At 46.4% G+C, this 21,929-nt stretch overlaps 1 long non-coding RNA gene across 1 annotated transcript in view; it reads right to left on the minus strand.

The window, feature by feature from the left end:
* Positions 1 to 1,441: 1,441 nt before the first annotated feature.
* Positions 1,442 to 21,929, minus strand: part of LOC146722603 (uncharacterized) — a 28,716-nt gene continuing 8,228 nt past the window's right edge. The window contains exons 2-3 of the long non-coding RNA XR_014925036.1: positions 4,895 to 5,165; positions 1,442 to 1,581 (exon numbers count right to left, since the gene is read on the minus strand). This is a non-coding gene — a long non-coding RNA (uncharacterized LOC146722603). The remainder of the gene's footprint in view (positions 1,582 to 4,894; positions 5,166 to 21,929) is intronic.

Below are 21,929 nucleotides of genomic sequence, written 5' to 3' on the forward strand. Positions count from 1 at the left end.
CCAAGTAAAAATTTGGTGCCTTGTGCACCGGTATTTAATTCTAACGAAAAATTATTTAGTTTCGTTAGGATAACGCATTGTCATCCGCGATTTGGCTCTTGTTGCCCGTCTTATACGTTAAATTTATATTTATATTACAGAGCCTTGTTAAAACTCTTATATTTGATACACGCTGGCTTAAAAAATGCGTTTGTTTACCAACATTAATATATATAACAGAGAAAAGTATAGAATCGAAAGGATCTGAATAGCTCAGCTGGAAGAGCAGTCGCCCGGCAAGCGAAAGGTCTCGGGTTCGATTCCCGATTCAGCGATTTTCGGATCTATATTTTTCTCTTGCATTCATTTATTTATTTTCCGTAGGGGGGTTAAAGGGGTATTGAAATTAAATCTCAAAATATGAGATTATTTCATATTTAAAATCTTGGCCGTGTCCAAGTAAAAATTTGGTGCCTTGTGCACCGGTATTTAATTCTAACGAAAAATTATTTAGTTTCGTTAGGATAACGCATTGTCATCCGCGATTTGGCTCTTGTTGCCCGTCTTATACGTTAAACTAATTTAAACCGTTTCAAAACGCGTACAATCATTTGATCACGTTAACCCGGCATCCTACAACGTTAAATCTTATACATATAAAATGGTCCTTCGAGCCGGATTTTAAAAACCAATCGAGTGATAGTGAAATCGCGAAAAGAACGGGCTCCTTTGTTTCGTACCTTATTCGAACGATTGACAATTTCTGCCTCGTGTGCCTATATCGGGGCAGTAAAGTTAAAAACGCAGTGATCCGCGGCACGAGAAATCCGCTAATTACGCGTTCTCGTTTGGAGTAGAAAGACTCCGTGTGCGGGAGTGAGACCGCGCTACACAACAATTAGCCGTCGCGCGCGCTCCGAAACAGTCTCTCTCTCTCTCTCTCTCTCTTTCTCGTTCTCTCTCGAAGACGCGAAGAGCGAGAGGAGACGGATCACCGTCGCGCGCGTTCCGAAGATCTCTCTCTCTCTCTCTCTCTCTCGCCGCCTCTCCAAGACGCGAAGAGCGAGAGAGACGGTTTTCACCCCGCGCGCTCCGAAGCTCCCCTCTCCGCTCTTTTTTCTAGTGGGCTCTCTCGATCGCGCGCTGCCGTTTGCTCCGGTAAGCCCGGGGGCTCCGGCCCGTGACGGTCACGACCCCAGTATCCGTTTTTTTCGAATTTGCATTTGAGTGTCAGAAATTTGTTGAAGTGCACGAGTGCAACGCCCCCTCACGGCTTTGCAATTTTATTGGACGGGGGGTTTTTGCCGTTGAGATTTAAGACTTACGGACTCCGCTTCAGACCTTTTTTTTTTTTTGAGTGCGGTGAACTCGGAGATCCGAACGCCCAAAACGCGCTTTTCGAGATAACAGTGACTCTCAATGATTTTCTGACTTATGATTGAAGTTAGTCAAAGTGAAGTGGAGACGCCCGCCGATCCTAGGATCCTCATCCTTCAGTCGACTGAGACCCCAAAATTTTCCGTGCCTTCCCGGAGGCACAACAATTTGGTGGCAGCGGTGGGATAGCCGGAGATCGCCGAGGTTCCCTCACAAGGCGAAGACCTGTAAAAACACAAAATTTAATAAATGTGTTAGACGGGCACGTCAGTAATACTGACGGGAACAAACAGACACCACGACAAGAACGAGAGAAAGAGAGAGCGGACAACATAAGCAGTGCAACGAGTGATAAGCAGCAGAGAATCGAAAAGGATCGCCGACGTCCAAGGACAACGTCGACCTACGACAACCTCAAGGGCAGCGCATCATCACGAGCGACGACCCGCCGTATCTATCACCAACACGGAGCAGCCGTTATCAGCCCACGAGAGATCGAGTTGCAGCAGCAGCAGCCGACCCGTATAGAGCGTAACGATGCGAACCGTAGTACTGTAAGTCCGAATTTTATTAATTGCGTTGCGTGGATGTCGGAAAGACCCGAAACCCCTCAGCAACCGATAGCGAATAAATCGTGGCTGTTTAGCGACTCAGCCAAGCAGGCAATAAAGGCATTGCCACTAACTTTAGAAAATCTCGAAACGGTGCGAATAAAATTAGAAGCGCGTTACTCGAGCGAAAGCGACTCAGAATTACCTACTCACGCGATAACCAAACTCGAATTTCCGTTTGATACTTTCGACGAAAGTCTATTTGCGAAAGAAGAAATCGACGCCGATATAAAAATAAGAAGAGAAATTAAAGTACGCGTAAGTCGAACTCCTAGTAACGTGTCGCAACGCGGAGAATTCTCGCTTACGTCCTACGACAGCAGCATTTTTGATCCTAACGAATATCAGAACGACATGTCGCGAACACCGCCAAACGGTGCCAAGAACGTATCCGAGGGTGCTGTTGACCGTGAAATCAACCGCCTACGTGATGCTGTAGCACGCGACTATGACGCGTATAGAATAGATCACCTGATAATCGCAGGGTAGACGCCGATAGTCCTTTATTGCGCGAGTTAATACAAGGTATGCGCGAAATACAAACAGATGTGCGTGCGGAAATAGATGCAATGCGCGAGGAAATGCGTAGAGAAATACGTGCGTCATTGTCTCGCGGAGAGGAATCGGACGACAGCCGTCGAGAATTCCACAGGCGTACGCACAACCGAAACATGATACCGGATCGCGATAACCCAAGAAATTCCCACGAATACATTAACGACCGGGACGATATAGTAAGGTACGACAATCGACAGAACATACGCGACGATGTACGCTATCAAGACGCGAACAGAAATCGATATGGTAGAGACGCGAACGATAGGTACGACAATCGACGCGACTCGCGAGACTGCTCACGCGACCGAGTCCTGGACAGACGTGAGGAAGAGAGATCCGACATCGCATACGGACGGCAGCGAGTACGACGTAAAAAACCGTAGAAATACGCGCGGAAGACACATGACACTAAAGGAAGCAAGGGAACTTATACCCACTTTCCACGGCGAGTCACAGCGCGAACTCAATGAATTCCTAGATGCATGCACGTATGCTATCAATCATATAGATAGACGCGACGAGGACAGTCTCGTTTGGGGCATTCTTAGCACAAAAGTCAAGGGAAAGGCTTGGCTTGATTGCAAAACGCAAGATATACGTACTTACGAGGAGTTAAAAAGACAATTAGAATCAACGTATCAAAGCAAGCATACGACTACCCATTTACAAATCGAGTTTAATTCCCTTAAACAAAAAGCAAACGAAGACTCACAAGCTTTCGGAATTCGCGTCGAGACTATTGCAATGGAGCTCTATGAGTCAATGATCGAGGGACGAGCGCGCTCCACGACGGAAAAACGCGTTATCCTCGAGACGATACAAAGTCAAGTCAGGCGTTGCATAATTTCCAGACAGGACTACGCGAGGAAATTCAAACCATCGTTAGATCACGGGATTATCGTACATTGAAAGATGCTATTAACGCAGCAATAACGGAAGAAAAGGTCAGAAACGCAAATGCGACCCGATTGACTAAAAATAACCACCGGGATATAAAGTCGTCATTGCGAGATATCGAAAAAATTATTTGCTACAAATGTGGAAAACCAGGCCACATCGGGCGAGAATGCCGTAGTAGTAAATACGCGTTTCCGAAACCGGAGAAGAAAGATCGCGTAACTACGGTAGAAAAATTTTGCAACTATTGCAAGAAGCGTGGGCATAACCGCGACGAGTGCTGGACTTTAAATAGACGGCCAAAAACGACATCAAGTCACGATAAAACAAACAGTAATAAAAAATCGCGTAACATTAATGCAACCGAAAGTCGTAAGAATCCGAAAACGAGAAACAGTGATACGGATTCCGAGCGTAGCAGCGACAAGGACGAGCGAAACAGCGATGAAGACGGAGAGCGCGGAGATAAGGTTAAGAAGACTCGCGCGCTCGAATATCAGGTGACTCATGTGAGTTCGACGCTTCGCGAGAAGGCAAGCTTAAACTTGATAACCCTACCGATACGAGAAATAAAAACCGGCAAAATTAATATGCTTTACGATACCGGTGCTACTGTCTCTCTAATAAAGGTCAAACTTTTAAAAGGCGAAACCGAAATCCATAAAAACAAAATTACTTTGATCGGAATAACCGGGCACAAAGCGCGAACAATAGGAAAATTTTTCGCGACCATCGATCTGGACGACCGAAAAATTAAACACGCAATCTACGTCGTGAAAGACGATTTCCCGATGAAATATGATGGGATAATAGGAATAGATTTCCTGAAAAAACAAGAAGTTTCGTGCGATTATAGGAAACAGGAGCAGCTGCAAATAGGAAACGCGGTAATAAAATTGCGCCCGTATAAAAAGATTCTATTAAAACCGCGTAGTAAAACTATTGTACAAACTACAACAAATTGTAACAAAATAGGCGTGATAAAAGCCGAACAAACCGCGCCAGGAATTTTTATCAGACGATGCCTAGTCGAACCAAAAAATTTTCGATGCCCTGTCAGCATGATTAATACGACTGATACTACCGTAGAGATTGACACGCCACTTGTAACTGTAGAAGACATATGTGAAGATAACGCACACGAGATATATACTATACGAGTAGGTGACGCGTATAACTCGACATCGCGTAAACAAAGAAAAAAAAATCGAATCAAAAAACTATTATGATAAAAACGCGAAAGAAATAAAATTTAAAGTCGGAAATAAGGTACTTGTATACGATGAAACGCTACGACAAGGACAACCAAAGAAACTTGACGCCTTGCCTTATGGGCAGGACCGTATACAATAATAGAAAAAAATTCAAGCGTCAATTACACAGTAAAGAAAGGAAGAAAAAGCGATACGCATACACACAACAAAGCTAATGTACAAACAAATTAAAACTATTTATTGAAAATTAGGACTTACCTAATTGTCTGCTTCGTCCTCGTGACATACACGTCCATAAGGGAGAGGCAGCCCCTCTTGCAGAGCCCTCAGGGTTTGCATGGCCGGAATCATGAATCCCTCCTCGGGAGGCACCAAAGCACCTTCGCGCACAACGCGCATACCAGACCGTACATTTACACTCACGTGTAAAGAGAACGGAAAGGAGCTAGCCGCATATCTTGCGACAGCCCGTTCAAAACGGTTGGTCGGCAATGCCGGCCCCTCAACTGGGCCCACACATCTAAGAAACCTCGAACAAAAGAAACATATCGGTTCCCACCAGGGCACAAACTCTACATGGCATCGCGAGCAATCGCAATCAAACCACATATCAGAACCAAACATTTTTTTTGTATTAGACGACGCAACGGTAGTAATAAAGCAAAGGTTGTCATAAGACTAAAGGGACGACAAAAGACATATAGAACGAACGCTTCTCTTGCTTGATAAAAAATTGCAAACAAAAGCATATACTCACAATCAAGGACAAAGTAGTAAGAAGAATTATATGTATATCATTACAAGGCACTCTCACTCTTAGCCTGCAACGCTGCAGTACTCAAGAAGAAAAGTGAGAAGGGTCAACCGTATGAGATAACAGAATTCAAACATGGTCCAGGAATATATTTCTAGCAAATTGACAATTACATGAAACAGACAGAAACTATAGACAACGACTTACAAAACAACGAACAAAATTTTTTTTTGCACAGAAGCAATTTGTCTACCCAATGACATTTATCGGAATAACAACGACAGTACCCGCAATAGCCATTGTAGCATAGATAAGATAATAATAAAAAGAAAAAAAAATAATAAAAATAAAAACGAAAAATAGCCAAGAGTAATAATAAACGATGACTTTGAAATACCGCGATCAATACTAAAAAGAAGTCAAAGTACTAGATTTTAAGAAACGATTATAGAACCTACTATGTATCGGAGAAACTATAATTGTACATAGAATAAGATATCAACATAATCAAATATTGTTAAAACCAATGATATAACAAAAAACTTCGTACCTCCGTTTTTCTTTTTTAACGGGGGAGGGATGTTATAGCCCAAAAGGCTATAATTACAAGTTAACGGATATAAAATCCGCGTGGAGACCGCTGATGCAGCAGCGGGCCGGAAACCGCGAAGACGCAAGCTAAGAGCTTCATCTTTCGAACAGCTCTTAGCTCAAAATCTAGCCGCGTATGCAAAAGCTTCGCACCAATCGAGTGCCTGTCGCCAGGCACCCCCCCTTCCAAATGAAATAACGAAAAACTGAGTTCACGTAAGAACTCGGGAGTGAACAGAGAGCGAGTTGAATTAGACCAACCTACCAAGACACATCGAGGATAACTCCCGACTCGTAATCAGACGAGTCGTTAATTAGCTAAAGTCAGAATAAATCTAGAGTCGCGTCAAACGAACGAAAAAGAGAAACGAAGTTACCAGAGGTTTTTTAAATAACCATACGCCGAGTCTTGTTAAGACTATATATACAATACCAGTATACATATATATATATATTGAATAAAGAAGTAATACTACATTAAACAAGACTAAAATCTACGGAGAAACCCCGACGATTCAGAAGTCCACTTCCTAATCCGGCAACATCCCTTCTGTGTCTCACGCGAGGCACAACAATATGTAAAATAAAATACATGTCCGAAATAATCATAAACAAATATGGAATACAAAATACATAATACGTCTGTGGATAGTCATTTGACTGAGTAAAGTAGAGTAATGATGGCACGTCTATCTTATACATTTATTCTCTTTGTTTCAGAATGAAGAAAACTTAAATATACTATGAAAATAAACTATATATTATATATATATATATATATATATATAATTAAAAATTCCTTCAAAACTATTCACTTATCAGTTATCATAATTTCTAAATATATTCTAATAATACTGTAAAGTTATCCTTTAAAAAAAAAATTTGTTGACTAAATATTATTTGGCAACATTTTTATATATAACGCAAAACATATTATTTTGTAAGAGTTTTAACAAGGGTCTGTAATATAAATATAAATTTAAAGATATAAGACAGGCAGTAAGAGCCAACTCACGGATGACAGTGCGTTATCCTAACGAAACTAAATTTTTGTCGTTAGGATTAAGTATCTGTGCACAAGGCACCAAATTTTACTTGGTCACGGCCAAGATTTAAAATATGAAATAATCTCATATTTGAGATTTAATTTCAATAACCCTTTCACCACCCTACGGAAATAAGTAAATGCAAGAGAAAAATATAGATCCGAAAGTCGCTGAATCGGGAATCGAACCCGAGACCTTTCGCTTGCCGGGCGACTGCTCTTCCAACTGAGCTATTCAGATCCTTTCAATTCCGTAGAAGGGTGAAAGGGTTATTGAAATTAAATCTCAAATATGAGATTATTTCATATTTTAAATCTTGGCCGTGACCAAGTAAAATTTGGTGCCTTGTGCACAGATACTTAATCCTAACGAAAAAAATTTAGTTTCGTTAGGATAACGCACTGTCATCCGCGAGTTGGCTCTTACTGCCTGTCTTATATCTTTAAATTTATATTCATATTATTTTGGTTTCATGTTTATATAAATTGTAAAAAAAATTGCAATATCTTATGTCATAGTCCTGCATACGACATATGTAAATTAATACACAAATCACACATTAGTCACATTTAGTTGAAAATTTGTCACATCCATGTGTATAACAATACATATAATATGATATGCCATCCAGACGAGTGTATGCAAATGTGTGACAAGTTACATTCACATCAGAAATCTTTAATCTAAGTATTGACTTTATAAAAAGAAAAATAGTAATATTGACTATATAAAAATAAAAAAGAACATATTTAACCAATTTGTCAACAATTATACATAAATAAAAAATAAGTTTAATATACTCGAAGTCATCTTGAAGAGAAATTGGCTTTATATTAAACTTGTAATACGTTTCAAGAAAAATAGTTTATTTTCTAACTGTGTACTTGGAGGTCGATAAAGAACTCGTCCCACTAAGAACAGAAATAATCCTTTGATCGGTACAATCGTTGATGATGTTGTAACTAGTCCATTTTAAGAGACAAGGAAGAAATCATATAAATGATTTCTAACTATTCAACGATTGTACCGATCGAAGGATTATTTCTGTTCTTAGTGGGACGAGTTCTTTATCGACCTCCAAGTACACAGTTATTGAAAAATCGAATAAGTTAAGTGTGACTAATATGTAATAAAATAAAATGAAAAAAAATGTAATAAAATAAATCTAGGCAGGCATATATCCTGGTGCTGCCGGCGGTGCGGATATATATCCTGGTGCTGCCGGCGGTGCGGACACGTATCCTGGTGCTGCCGGCGGTGCGGATATATATCCTGGTGCTGTTGGCGGTGCGGACACGTATCCTGGTGCTGTCGGCGGTGCGGACACGTATCCTGGTGCTGTCGGCGGTGCGGATATGTATCCTAATGCTGCCAGTGGTGCGGACACGTATCCTGGTGCTGCCGGCGGTGGGGATATATATCCTGGTGCTGCCGGCGGTGCGGACACGTATCCTGGTGTTGCCGGCGGTGCGGACACGTATCCCGGTGCTGCCGGCGGTGCGGATATGTATCCTGGTGCTGCCGGTGGTGCGCACACGTATCCTGGTGCTGCCGGCGGTGCAGATATATATCCTGGTGCTGCTGGCGATGCGGATATATATCCTGGTTGTCGGCGGTGCATATATATATCCTGGTGCTGCCGGCGGTGCAAATATATATCCTGATGTTGCCGGCGGTGCAGTCACGTATCCTAGTGCTGCTGGCGGTATATATCCTGGTGTTGTCGGCGGCGCACGTACGTATCCTGGTGCTGCGGGAGTATGAAGGCGGCGATCGGCGTATTTACGTATTGGCGCGCCCGCTCCTTGTTTACCGCCTTACGCACCGCGGTGTTAATTCGCTGCAAAAAAAAGAAATTTTATATTTACATATATATATATATATATATATATATATATATATATACATACACAGGGTGTCCCAGAACTGGCGAAAAAGCTTTTGACAGATTTTTGGTATCATTCCGAGACGATTTTTCCTCCGTGAAAATGTCGAGACACCAATAATTCTCGAATTATATTTATCAAATTATATTCTCGAATTAGAGCAGTTTAAAATAAAGGCTTTTTTGGAAACTAAGCCTTGTGGAAATTAATAGAACTACAATATTCAATTAATTTTAGATAGTTTGCTTTTAGAATTTATAAGGCTTATATAGATACATAATAACAAAAATTGGGAACATTCTAAAAATGATGGCCTCTCTCAATATTTTCACTCAGGAAAAATCGTCTCCAAATAATACCAGGAATCTGCCATAAACTTTCTCGCCAGTTCTGGGACACCATATATAGATATATTGGTATGTATATATATACTGGGTGCCCCAGAACTGGCGAAAAAGTTTATGGCAGATTCCTGGTATCATTTGGAGACGATTTTTCCTGAGTGAAAATATTGAGAGAGGCCATCATTTTTAGAATGTTCCCAATTTTTGTTATTATGTATCTATACATATATATGTTCCTGTCTCTCTGTCTCTTCTTTCTTTTCTACATTACATTCTTTCATACATGCAGACGTATATAATAATAAATATTTTCTGCATTACATAAATAAAAATAATTACATACATACATACATACATGTATGTAATTATTTTTATTTATGTAATGTTAAAAATATTTTTTGTGCATGTATGAAAAAATGCAATGTACAAAAGAGAGAAGAGACAGAGACAAAAACACACAGAGATGTGTGTGTGTGTGTGTGTGTGTGCGTGTGTGTGTGTAAATATACATACACAGAGTGTACATAAAAGACCGGATATATACATACTCATTATCATCCTCGCGTCCGCTGGCAGCGAGGTCATCATTATTCTCGCGTCCGCTGGCAGCGGCGCCGTCGCCGTTCTCGCGTCCGCTAGCAGCGGCGTCGTCGCCGTCCTCGCATCCGCTGGCAGCGGCGTCGTCGCCGTCCTCGCATCTGCTGGCAGCGGCGCCGTCGCTGTCCTTGCGTCCGCTGGCAGCGGCGCCGTCGCCGTCCTCGCGTCCGCTGGCAGCGGCGCCGTCACCGTCTTCGCGTCCGCTGGCAGCGGTGCCGTCGCCGTCCTCGCGTTCGCTGGCAGCGGCGCCGTCACCGTCTTCGCGTCCGCTGGCAGCGGCGCCGTCGCCATCTTCGCGTCCGCTGTCTTCCTCTTCGGGATGACGTATCCTTCACTTCTTGCTAAAATAATTAGAAAAAAAAAATTATTAGATAAAAAAAGGGAGAGAGAGAGAGAGAGAGAGATTATGTGAAATACTTACGTCGCTGCATCTTTGGTTCCTTTGTCTTCGGCGACGAAAAGTGGACTGCACATCTCCCGAGTTCGTGCGTTGTTGTCGCGCGGCTGATTGTTATTTGTTTGCAAATAAGGTGTTGCCGCACGGCGCGCACACACACACACACACACACACATATTCAATGTTACTTTTTTTTCTTTACTGTGTCTTTCGCTTTCGCTTTGAAAGATTGCAGGAGAATTTTTTATTTATATATAATTATATATACATTTATAATTATATATGATTATATATAATTATATATAATAATTATATATAATAATTATATATAATAATTATATATAATAATTATATATAATAATTATATTTAATAATTATATATAATAATTATATTTAATAATTATATATAATCATATATAATTATAAATGTATATAATAAAAAAAAACATGTCTGATATACTATACAAAAAAAAAAGTTTTTCTCGGTTTTGAACCCTAATTCGCACGGTGGTAATCCCACGCTCTAAATTAACGCCACGGGATTCATGTTATCAATATAGATTTTTATGAGATATTTGAATTAAAAAGAAATAATTTAAAAAAAAAATATTATTCATCCACTTATTTCAAAAAGATAAGATACAAAATAAAACTACTTTTATCTTTTGGAAATAAGTGGATGGTTTATATATTTTTTATGTAAAGAAACGTAAAACAATTTGTAGTATTATTGGTGCTATATACGATTTATGATATTGTAACGGTTCACCTTTCCCGACGCCGCGGATCGGCTCGCCGGTTCCAGGATTCGGGAGGAAGGGGGAAAGTCAGACTCGCTTATTCCTTAATATAAAAAATAGTGGGTTTATTCGAATAAAAAGAACAACGAAAAGAATGTTTAATAGCAGGATACAGGTCATCCTACGGGTTTAGCGGATCGCTGGTATACGTAGTAAACGGTGATCGCACGGAGCGTCCGGTGGCGTAAAGCCTGAACAAAGAACTTAAGAGCTACCCGGTATATGTACAAAGCGTGAGGATCGAACGGAGCGTCCGGTGGCGTAAAGCCTGAACAAAGAACTTAAGAGCTACCCGGTATATGTACAAAGCGTGAGGCTCGAACGGAGCGTCCGGTGGCGTAAAGCCTGAACAAAGAACTTAAGAGCTACCCGGTATATGTACAAAGCGTGAGGCTCGAACGGAGCGTCCGGTGGCGTAAAGCCTGAACAAAGAACTTAAGAGCTACCCGGTATATGTACAAAGCGTGAGGCTCGAACGGAGCGTCCGGTGTATTTACAAGCTCGGAGGCATATAGCCTATAACGGCGTCCAGATGGGACTTACAAGTTACCCGGTATACGGTACTGGAGATACAACAGGCGGAGGCGCATAGCCTGTAGCGGTGTCCTGATGGGACTTACGAATTACCCGGTATACGATGCTGGAGATACAACAGGTGGAGGCGCATAGCCTATAGCGGTGTCCTGATGGGACTTACAATTTACCCGGTATACGATGCTGGAGATACTAGGTACGGGGCGTAACGCCTTTATTCCAAACGGAGAGCGGTGAAGCCAACGTGCGGCGGCATATAGCCTTATAAGGATGTCCGGAAACCGGGAAACCCAGTATAACGACGAGAAGCCCGTCGCCCGGATGTTAGCAGGATGAACCGGAAACCGGGAAACCCAGTGTAACGACGAGAAACCCGTCGCCCGGCGGATAGCAGGATGGACCGGAAACTGGGAAACCCAGTGTAACGACGAGAAGCCCGTCGCCCGGCGTATTACAGGAGGAGACCGGAAACCGGGAAACCCGGTGTTACAACGAGAAACCCGTTGCCCAATACTAACGGTAGGAACCAGCGACCGAGAAACCCGGCACTTTCACAACGAGAAGCCCGTTGCCTGGTCTGGGAGATTTGGAACGGGACTGGTGCCAGCTCGTCCGCCGAGCCGGCTTATATACCCGTCCGGCGGTCCCCTACTCCGCGTCGAGTCCGTGGCGGGGGTACCGCGCCGGGATCGCGGTGGGGCGTCCCCGGGGTGGGGCGGCCCGTGTGGAACGATTAGGGGCGCCTTTAGGCGCCAAAGCCTCACGTGGCGGGCGGCTGATCGGCCCGCGAGGCGTTAGTAACGGCTGCGCCGTTACATTACCCCCTCTCAAGACGGCGGATCATACGCGGCCGACCGAAACGGTCGAACCGGATGATCCACCGCCCGGAAGGGGAGGTGGCCCGGAACTTCCGGGTTATGAGCGCGCAAAACCACGGGACCGTCACCACGTGCCCGTCGTCAAGGAGGACCTTGACGGGGGGCGCCGCGGGAGGCGGTCCGTGGGTCTCTCGAGTGGGTGGTTGGGAGGAGGGTGCCGCCACTGCAGTAACGACCCCCACCCCCGCCACCCCCTCGCGGAGGCCCCGGGTTGGCGGTGTTGGAGGGGCGGCGGGCCGTCGTGACGGTCCGGTCCGGACTCTCCCCGGCCGTGGTCCCGGCGGTGGCGGCGGCGCGGTCAGCAGAATAGCCCTTCGGCGTTCCTGCTGCGCGTCGGACCGCTGCACCGAGATCCCCGGCCGCGGGAGCCGGACCGGCGCCGCCGGGGCCTGGTTGTCGGTTGGCCCCGTCGGTTCGGCGATCGGTCCGTCGCCCTCATCGGAGGACAAGTCTCCAAAAAGTGCCTGGATGTTAGCGTTATCGCTCATCGTGGCAGTATGTGCCGGGTCATTGACCCGGCTCCCTTATATACCCCTGCGGGGGGTTTTTCGAGTGCGCGAAATCAAATTCCTCCTGCGGATCCTAGCGGCGGGGGGTCGGACTACGCGGTCCGTCGGTGAGCCGTCGCAGGTTGCGTCGGAGGCCGCGAGATGGCGGGGGGTGGGTGTGCCGGAGGAGGTTTGTGCCCACGTTAGGCGGTCTTACTTTTGTACCGGCCGAGTCGGGAGGTTGTTATGGAGGGCCGCGAGATGGCGGGGGGGGGGGCAGGGCGGTGTGCTGGAGGAGCTGCGGCTGCTGGTCCGGGGGCTAAGTCCCGCTAATGTCCTCGTCCCCTTCCTCCGGTGCCGTCTTGAGGTCCTGCACGTGGATGTGGCGGTGCCATCGTCCTCGGGCGTCCTTCAGGTCGACGATCACCGGGGATATAATCCGTCGAACCGTCATCGGCCCGCTATATTTCGGGGCTAACTTGGCGTTAAACGCGTCGGCCTTGTTGGATAGGAGGCGGTCCCGCTTCCATACGCGGTCGCCCAGCTGCGGTCGCCAGTCTCGTCGCCGCATGTTGTATGGTTTTTCTTGTCGGTGGAAGGTCCGTGCGAGGTGGATCCGGACCACTTCGTAGGCGTCCTCCAGCTGGGTCTGGCGGGTGCTGGGTCCTGGGGCCGGTGCGGTTCCCGGTCGGTCCTCCGGGTGCGGTCGGGCGAGCTCCCGGCCGTGTATTATGTAGGCCGGGGTGTATCCGGTGGCCTCGTGTCGGGCGGTGTTGACGGCGAATTGCAAGGCGGGAATTCGCTCGTCCCAATCCTTGTGCCGTCGGCCGACGTATTGGCTGATCATTGTTTTGATCGTGCGGTTGGCTCGTTCTACCGGGTTACATTGTGGCGTGTATACGGGGGATGTCCGATGCTGGATCCCATAGGCGGCTAGCAAGGACTCGACGCGTCGTGCGATGAATTGGGTCCCGTTATCGGACACGAGGGTGGTCGGACATCCGTGTCGGTATATTAGCCGGTCGGTAAGCGCTCGGGCCACCGCGACGGCGGTGGCTTTCCGGAGTGGGACCATCTCGACCCACTTGCTAAATCGGTCCTGGATGGTTAACAGCCAGGTATGGCCGCTATTCGATCGAGGCAGGGGGCCGATCAGATCTACGGCGGTTTGTTCCCACGGTGTTCGGACGGGGGTGGCCATCATCCGCCCAGCCGGTCGTTGTTGGCAGGCCTTATGCCGCGCACAATTAGTGCATCCTCGGACATACCGGGCAATCTCCCAAAACATGCCGGGCCAATAATAGAGTTGGGCCACCCGAGCAAGTGTTTTAGAGATGCCCAGGTGTCCGGCGGCCGGGTCGTCGTGCATTCGTTGCAGTAGCGCAGGCCGTTGATCCGTAGGTACGCACCGCTTCCACTGTTCCTCAGCTGGCGTCTCCCGGAAGTCCAGATCATGGAGGATGTACCGATATAACTGTCGGTTCTGTACCTTGTAGTCCGGGTGCTCGGTTGGGTGTCTTTGTACCTCGGTTAACTTTCGGTGGTACCACCGGCATTTCGGCCGGGTCACGGCTAAGGCTTCCGGGAGGCGAGAGAGAGCGTCCGCCACTTGGTTGAGCGTACCTCGCCGGTACTGGATGTTGAAGCCGTGCTGTTGCAACTCGAACATCCAGCGGGCCAGTCGCCCGGTAGGGGCCTCGATTCGTTGCAACCATTTTAGAGCTTGGTGGTCGGTCACGACGGTGAACCTGTAGCCCTCGAGGTAATCCCGCATTCGGCGTATGCCCCACACGACGGCCAAGCATTCCAGCTCGGTGGCGCTATAATTTCGCTCTGCCGCGTTGAGGGTTCGGCTGGCGTACGAGATGACTCGTTCTCCCTCGCCGAGGTGCTGAGTCAGCACGGCTCCTAACCCGTGGGTGCTGGCGTCGGTCTGGAGTACAAATGGTTGGGTAAAATCCGGACAGGCGAGGACGGGGGCGGTGGTTAGCGCCTGTTTTAATTTCTGGAACGCGGTTTCTTCTTCCACGGCCCAGTTCCAGCGTGCCCCCTTCTTGGTGAGGCGAGTGAGGGGGGCGGCGATGGTGGAGAAGTCGGCGATAAATCGGCGGTACCACGACGCTACCCTCAGGAACTGTCGTACCCTGCGGAGGGTCGTGGGGACGGGCCAATCGGTAATGGCCCTCACCTTCTCCGGGTCTGTCCGGATTCCGTGGCGATCGATCACGTGCCCGAGGTACCGGAGACTTGGTCGGCAGAAATGGCACTTCTCCGGGTTGAGGCGCAGTCGGGCGTCTCGCAGGCGACGAAAAACTTCGGCCAGATGGCCCAGGTGTTCCTCGAAGGTGCGTGATGCGACGACTATGTCATCCAGGTAAACGAGGACGTGGGGTTCCAAGGCAGGTCCCAGCACGGTATCGAGTAATCGCTGGAAGGTGGCTGGGGCTGAGTGCAGTCCGAACGGCATGACACGGAACTGCATCAGCCCTCTCCCTGGCACAGTAAAGGCGGTTGCGGGGCGGCTCTCCGGCGTCAGCGGTACCTGCCAATACCCGCTGCGTAAGTCCAACGTGGATAAATAGTGTGCGCCTCGCAGCTTATCCAACGTGGCGGTAATATGAGGCAGCGGGTAGGCATCTTTCTCGGAGGCCGCGTTTAGCCGGCGGAAATCGATGCAAAACCGGTAGGTCCCGTCCTTTTTCTTGGCCAGTACTATCGGGGAGCTCCAGGCGCTGGTGGAGGGCTCAATGACCCCTTCGGACCTCCTGGTCGATGACGGTCTGCATGGCCGGATTGCGGGGACGGTACCGCTGTTTGATAGGCGGCCCCGGCTTGAGCCGAATTTGGTGGACGGCTTTGTCAGTCGGGCCGCGGACTGCTTCGAATTTTGGGAGCTCGCTACTCAGGAAGGCTTGTAGCTTTAGCGCTTCACTGGCGGTGCCCGGCCTGATGCTGGCCGTGGCGGCCCCCTCCTTGGTCGTGGCATGAGTGATGGACTTGGGCGGTGGGCGCAATTCTACCCCTAGTTTTGACCAGAGGTCCACGCCTATTAACACGGCATTGTCCAGTTGCGGGAGCACGGAGAAGCGGTGTCGGTGCGATTTTCCTTGCAACTTAACCGTTGTCTCGATAGTCTCGACGATAGGGACCTGGGTCCCGTCGGCCAGGCGTATCTCTGTTGCCCTGGGGTCTGGACTCGATGATGTGCGGCTAACTCGGCGGGCTGTGTTGGCATTAAGAAATGATATCTCCGAGCCGGAATCGAGGAGGCCCCAATACTGCTGCCCGGCGATCTAGATCAGGAGGTGCGGTCTTGGATTATAGTTTAAGCAGAGTCGGGCTGGACGACGGCCGCGACGTCTCCGGCCCGCGCCCCGTTTCCCGTCGGGGGGTGACAGTCGCGGGTAAGGACCCCGTCTTTGCTGCATTTGGAGCAGAATTTCTTAGGCGGTCTCTTACAATTTATGCGGGTATGCCCTCGTTGTTTACACCGCCAGCAACATTCCTCCCGACTATAGGTCGCGGAAGCTACGACCGGGGTGTGACTCGGCAGGGTGTCCTTTCGCCGTTCTTGCCTGCGTCGGTCGACCTCCTCGTATTCGGCGGCTCGGAAGCTGAGGTCTCCGACGCTGAGCACGTCGGTTCGACGGATGTGCAGTTGGTACTCCGGGTCCATGTTCTCATATAACTGTTCTAATTGATCCAGGGGTGAATATCCCCCAGCCCGTCTCATCATTGTCAGGACCTCGGTAGCGTACCTCTGGAAGGACTCCTTCGGGCGTTGTTGTCGTCCCTGGATCGTCATTTTCATTTGCCGTTCGTACCCGCTCGGCAAGTATTGCCGACGGATGGCTTGTCGAAAGTCGGCCCAGCTGGCTATGGTATCGCGGATGTTGCGATACCATAGCAGGGCATCTCCCCGTAGGAGTTCTGGTAGTCCCAGTAGCATCTGGGCGTCGGTGTATCCGTACCCCAGGCACAGCTCTTCTGTGCGTTCGAGGAATGCCAAGGGGTCTTTGCCATCAAAATGGCACCCCCATTTCCGGATCTGATTCATGACCTTGGCTGGTTCGATGAGTGTCGGGGAGGTAGGTCCTTCGTCCTTGGTTGGGCCTTCAGTGGCCATCCCGACGCGAATAGTGGGCACGGTCATACGAGTTTGGAATAACGCGGGGTTTTGCCCGACAAATCGGCGGAGGAGTCGGCGGATCTCGTCAAGAGTCCCCTGACTCTCAAGCCCGTGCCTCTCGGCCAAGGCAATGGCTTCGGGTTTTGACAATCGGTTAATCCACGCGGGCATTTAAACAGGTCTAAGCAAGTCGGAATCTCCACTGGGCAGGTCCCTGTTCGGGCGCCATGTAACGGTTCACCTTTCCCGACGCCGCGGATCGGCTCGCCGGTTCCAGGATTCGGAAGGAAGGGGGAAAGTCAGACTCGCTTATTCCTTAATATAAAAAATAGTGGGTTTATTCAAATAAAAAGAACAACGAAAAGAATGTTTAATAGCAGGGTACAGGTCATCCTACGGGTTTAGCGGATCGCTGGTATACGTAGTGAACGGTGATCGCACGGAGCGTCCGGTGGCGTAAAGCCTGAACAAAAAACTTAAGAGCTACCCGGTATATGTACAAAGCGTGAGGATCGAACGGAGCGTCCGGTGGCGTAAAGCCTGAACAAAGAACTTAAGAGCTACCCGGTATATGTACAAAGCGTGAGGCTCGAACGGAGCGTCCGGTGGCGTAAAGCCTGAACAAAGAACTTAAGAGCTACCCGGTATATGTACAAAGCGTGAGGCTCGAACGGAACGTCCGGTGGCGTAAAGCCTGAACAAAGAACTTTAGAGCTACCCGGTATATGTACAAAGCGTGAGGCTCGAACGGAGCGTCCGGTGTATTTACAAGCTCGGAGGCGTATAGCCTATAACGGTGTCCAGATGGGACTTACAAGTTACCCGGTATACGATACTGGAGATACAACAGGCGGAGGCGCATAGCCTGTAGCGGTGTCCTGATGGGACTTACGAATTACCCGGTATACGATGCTGGAGATACAACAGGTGGAGGCGCATAGCCTATAGCGGTGTCCTGATGGGACTTACAATTTACCCGGTATACGATGCTGGAGATACTAGGTACGGGGCGTAACGCCTTTATTCCAAACGGAGAGCGGTGAAGCCAACGTGCGGCGGCATATAGCCTTATAAGGATGTCCGGAAACCGGGAAACCCAGTATAACGACGAGAAGCCCGTCGCCCGGATGTTAGCAGGATGAACCGGAAACCGGGAAACCCAGTGTAACGACGAGAAACCCGTCGCCCGGCGGATAGCAGGATGGACCGGAAACTGGGAAACCCAGTGTAACGACGAGAAGCCCGTCGCCCGGCGTATTACAGGAGGAGACCGGAAACCGGGAAACCCGGTGTTACAACGAGAAACCCGTTGCCCGATACTAACGGTAGGAACCAGCGACCGAGAAACCCGGCACTTTCACAACGAGAAGCCCGTTGCCTGGTCTGGGAGATTTGGAACGGGACTGGTGCCAGCTCGTCCGCCGAGCCGGCTTATATACCCGTCCGGCGGTCCCCTACTCCGCGTCGAGTCCGTGGCGGGGGTACCGCGCCGGGATCGCGGTGGGGCGTCCCCGGGGTGGGGCGGCCCGTGTGGAACGATTAGGGGCGCCTTTAGGCGCCAAAGCCTCACGTGGCGGGCGGCTGATCGGCCCACGAGGCGTTAGTAACGGCTGCGCCGTTACAATATCGATATGGTGTTTTATGAGCTATTTGAATTTAAAAAAATTTTTTAGAAAAAATATTATTTATCCACTTATTTCAAAAAGATAAAAGTAGTTTTATTTTGTATTCTTTTTAAAATAAGTGGACGAATTTTTTCTAAAAAATATTTCTTTTTAATTCAAATATAAAAATCCATATTGATATCATAAAACGTATATAGCGCCAATAATACTATAAATTATTTTACGTTTCGTCACATAGAACAAATATATAAACCATCCACTTATTTCAAACAGATAAAAGTAGTTTTGTTTTTTATTTTATCTTTTTGAAATAAGTAGATGAATAATATTTTTACTAAAACATTTCTCTTTAATTCAAATATCTCATGAAAATCCATATTGATACAAGAGTTCTGTGGCCCCAATTTAGAGCGTGGGATTATCATCGTGCGAACTAGGGTTCAAGTCCGCGTAGGACATACTGCCTTTTTTGCATGATGCGATGGCCGTCGTTGCCAGCGGACGCGAGGATGTGATGATGGCGATAAATGTCGCTCTCCCCCCCCCTTGCACCGCCGCAGCACCAGGATATATAATTACTCAGCATTGCCCGACAGCACCAGGTTAATAATCCCCGCACAGGGCCCAGGACTTAAATTTTTGCAATTTTTTTGAATAAAATAATTTATTCATGAAACTAATAAATTTATAACAAGAATATGTAATAAGAATATTTTTAAATTGATCTGTGTATTGGTTTAATTTATCGTCATCGAAGAGGAAAGAAGGAAAATCTCCGATTACGTTAAAAATATTCGAAAAATCATATGCTTTTGTTTTGTAATTGTCAATCTAATCTTTGATTGACTTCGCACGATTAGAAAATTAGTTATATTTTACAATTTTACATTATAAATGTTGATAAAAATTCAAGTTGTAAACTTTGATTTCGGAATCGAGCAAATTCAATCGAAGATAGTATCGACAATTTATCATTTGATCGAATATCTGATTGATAAGAAATAAACATAATCGGAGATTTTCCTTTCCTTTCCCTTTGATGACACGATAAATTGAACCAATATATTGATCAATTTAAAAAATTATTCTTATTATATATTCTTATTAGTTTGATGAATAATTATTTTATTCATAAAATAGATTGCAAAAATAAAATCTTGGGCTTTTTTGTACGTGGATATCATTCTAATGCTACAGGCAGTGTAGGTACATTTGAAAATCTATATTTATAATTGTGCAAAAAATTATATATATATATATATATATATATATATATATATATAATTTTATCTTCATATATATATATATACAGGGTGTTTGGTAACAGGTGGGCCAAAATGTAAGGAGTGATTCTACATGATAAAATAAGACAAAAATCAAGAATGACAAAATTGCGTTCGAGACTTTGTTTATTAATTATAAATATTTTACATTTTGCAAAATATACATCAACTGTTACGATGTAAGTTTTTGTATACTTATGCGTCACAGTGTATTTTGACGGCGACTCTACCGATGTACCTTACGCACGCAAAATATCGGAAAATTTCCGTGCGTGAGGCGCCCTTAATGCGAAGTTTAAAATATTTATAATTAATAAACAAAGTCTCGGACGCAATTTTGTCATTCTTGATTTTCGTCTTATTTTATCATGTAGAACCACTCCTTACATTTTGGCCCACCTGTTGCCGAACACCCTGTATACAGGGTGTCCGGTGACTCGTGTTCCAACTCTCGTAGATAGGTAGAGTGGGCCAAACCGAGACGAAAAGTCCTGTAGCATTTTGCGAAATTCTTAATAATTAATGATTTATTCATAAAAAACGTCGGCCAATTGTACGCGTCTTCACTCGGAGGCGGAGACGTCACTAGGCGCCCGGCGCCGTCATTAAGCGCGCTGGGCGGAGCGTTCGACAAAAGACAAGCCCGATCAGGACGGCTGTGTATGTGCTTATAAAGTGGAGGCTTGAAAAATTATTTTTTACAATTTTAAAATTTCGACCTCATATTTGGTAATGTACTATAAAAAATACGTAAAATTACTAATATAAAAATAAGTGTAAAATTACATGATAAATAATAAAAAAATATTACATTTCCATTATTTATCGCGTAATTCGGCATTTATTGTTAATGTAATTTTACATAACTTTTTGTGTATCTCGAAATTCAGAATGCATAGGAAACAGAAATTCGATGCAAGTTACACGATAATACTCGGATACGTTTAGTCGAAATTTTAATATGAATAACAAATAGTCATTCTCTCAAGAAACTCTCTCTCTCTCTCTCTCTCACTCTCTCTCACTCTCTCTCTCTCTCACTCTCTCTCTCTCTCACCCTCTCTCTCTCACTCTCTCACACACTCTCTCTCTCTCTCTCTCTCTCTCTCTCTCGTGGCATATTTGTCATCTTTTCCTCACCACCTTGCGGTAGATAACATGGCGCATTTTTTTTTAAGTGGTATCCCCAATAGGTCTAATTCACTCTCATATTTTAATTCAACAGTTGTTCGAAGTGATTTCCTCCTTCGCGCGAACACAATTCGGCTCTTCGAACCATATTTCGCGTAGCGCGATACGTCATTTCCGGCGTGATGCTATTAAAAGCAGCGAGAATTGCTTCTCGTACCTCTGCTTCTGTGCTATCACGCCTGTGCTCGACTAAATTTTTAATGTGTCCCCACACGAAATAGTCGAGCACATTGAGATCTGGCGATCGCGCCGGCCAAATAATTGGTCTTCGTATCCGAGCTGCACGTCGCACACTGCTCCTGGGATTCTCTTCAAACTCTCTTAGGATTCTTTCTTCCGCATTTACATCGTAATGCAATGGTACATTTGCATTTCGACGATTTGGAAGAACATTTCCAGTCTCTCTCGCGCGTTGAACACATCTCAATATTAATTGGTGAGAAGGATATCGCTCACGTCCGGGGAATCTCGCCGCGTAAATGCGAGCCGCGGCACGAGCATTTTCTCCGGCTAAACCGTATGCGATAATCATATCTGTGTACTCCCTTGTAGTATACATTTCTTAATATTTAATTTAATCTTTTGTCGAGACGTATACGTCGAATGCTGGGCAGCGACTAGTGTCGAGAAACAACGGGATAAAGAAGAAAATGATAACAAATGAATAACAAAACAAATGTTACCAGCTTACAAACATTTATTTGTTTAAAATGCTTATGCCTTGCATTCGGTCGCGATCACACATGCCTG

The sequence above is a fragment of the Nylanderia fulva genome, unplaced genomic scaffold, assembly GCF_048542155.1.
Source record: "Nylanderia fulva isolate GAGA-0341 unplaced genomic scaffold, ASM4854215v1 Scaffold298, whole genome shotgun sequence".
In the NCBI taxonomy this organism is placed as follows: Eukaryota; Metazoa; Arthropoda; class Insecta; order Hymenoptera; family Formicidae; genus Nylanderia; species Nylanderia fulva.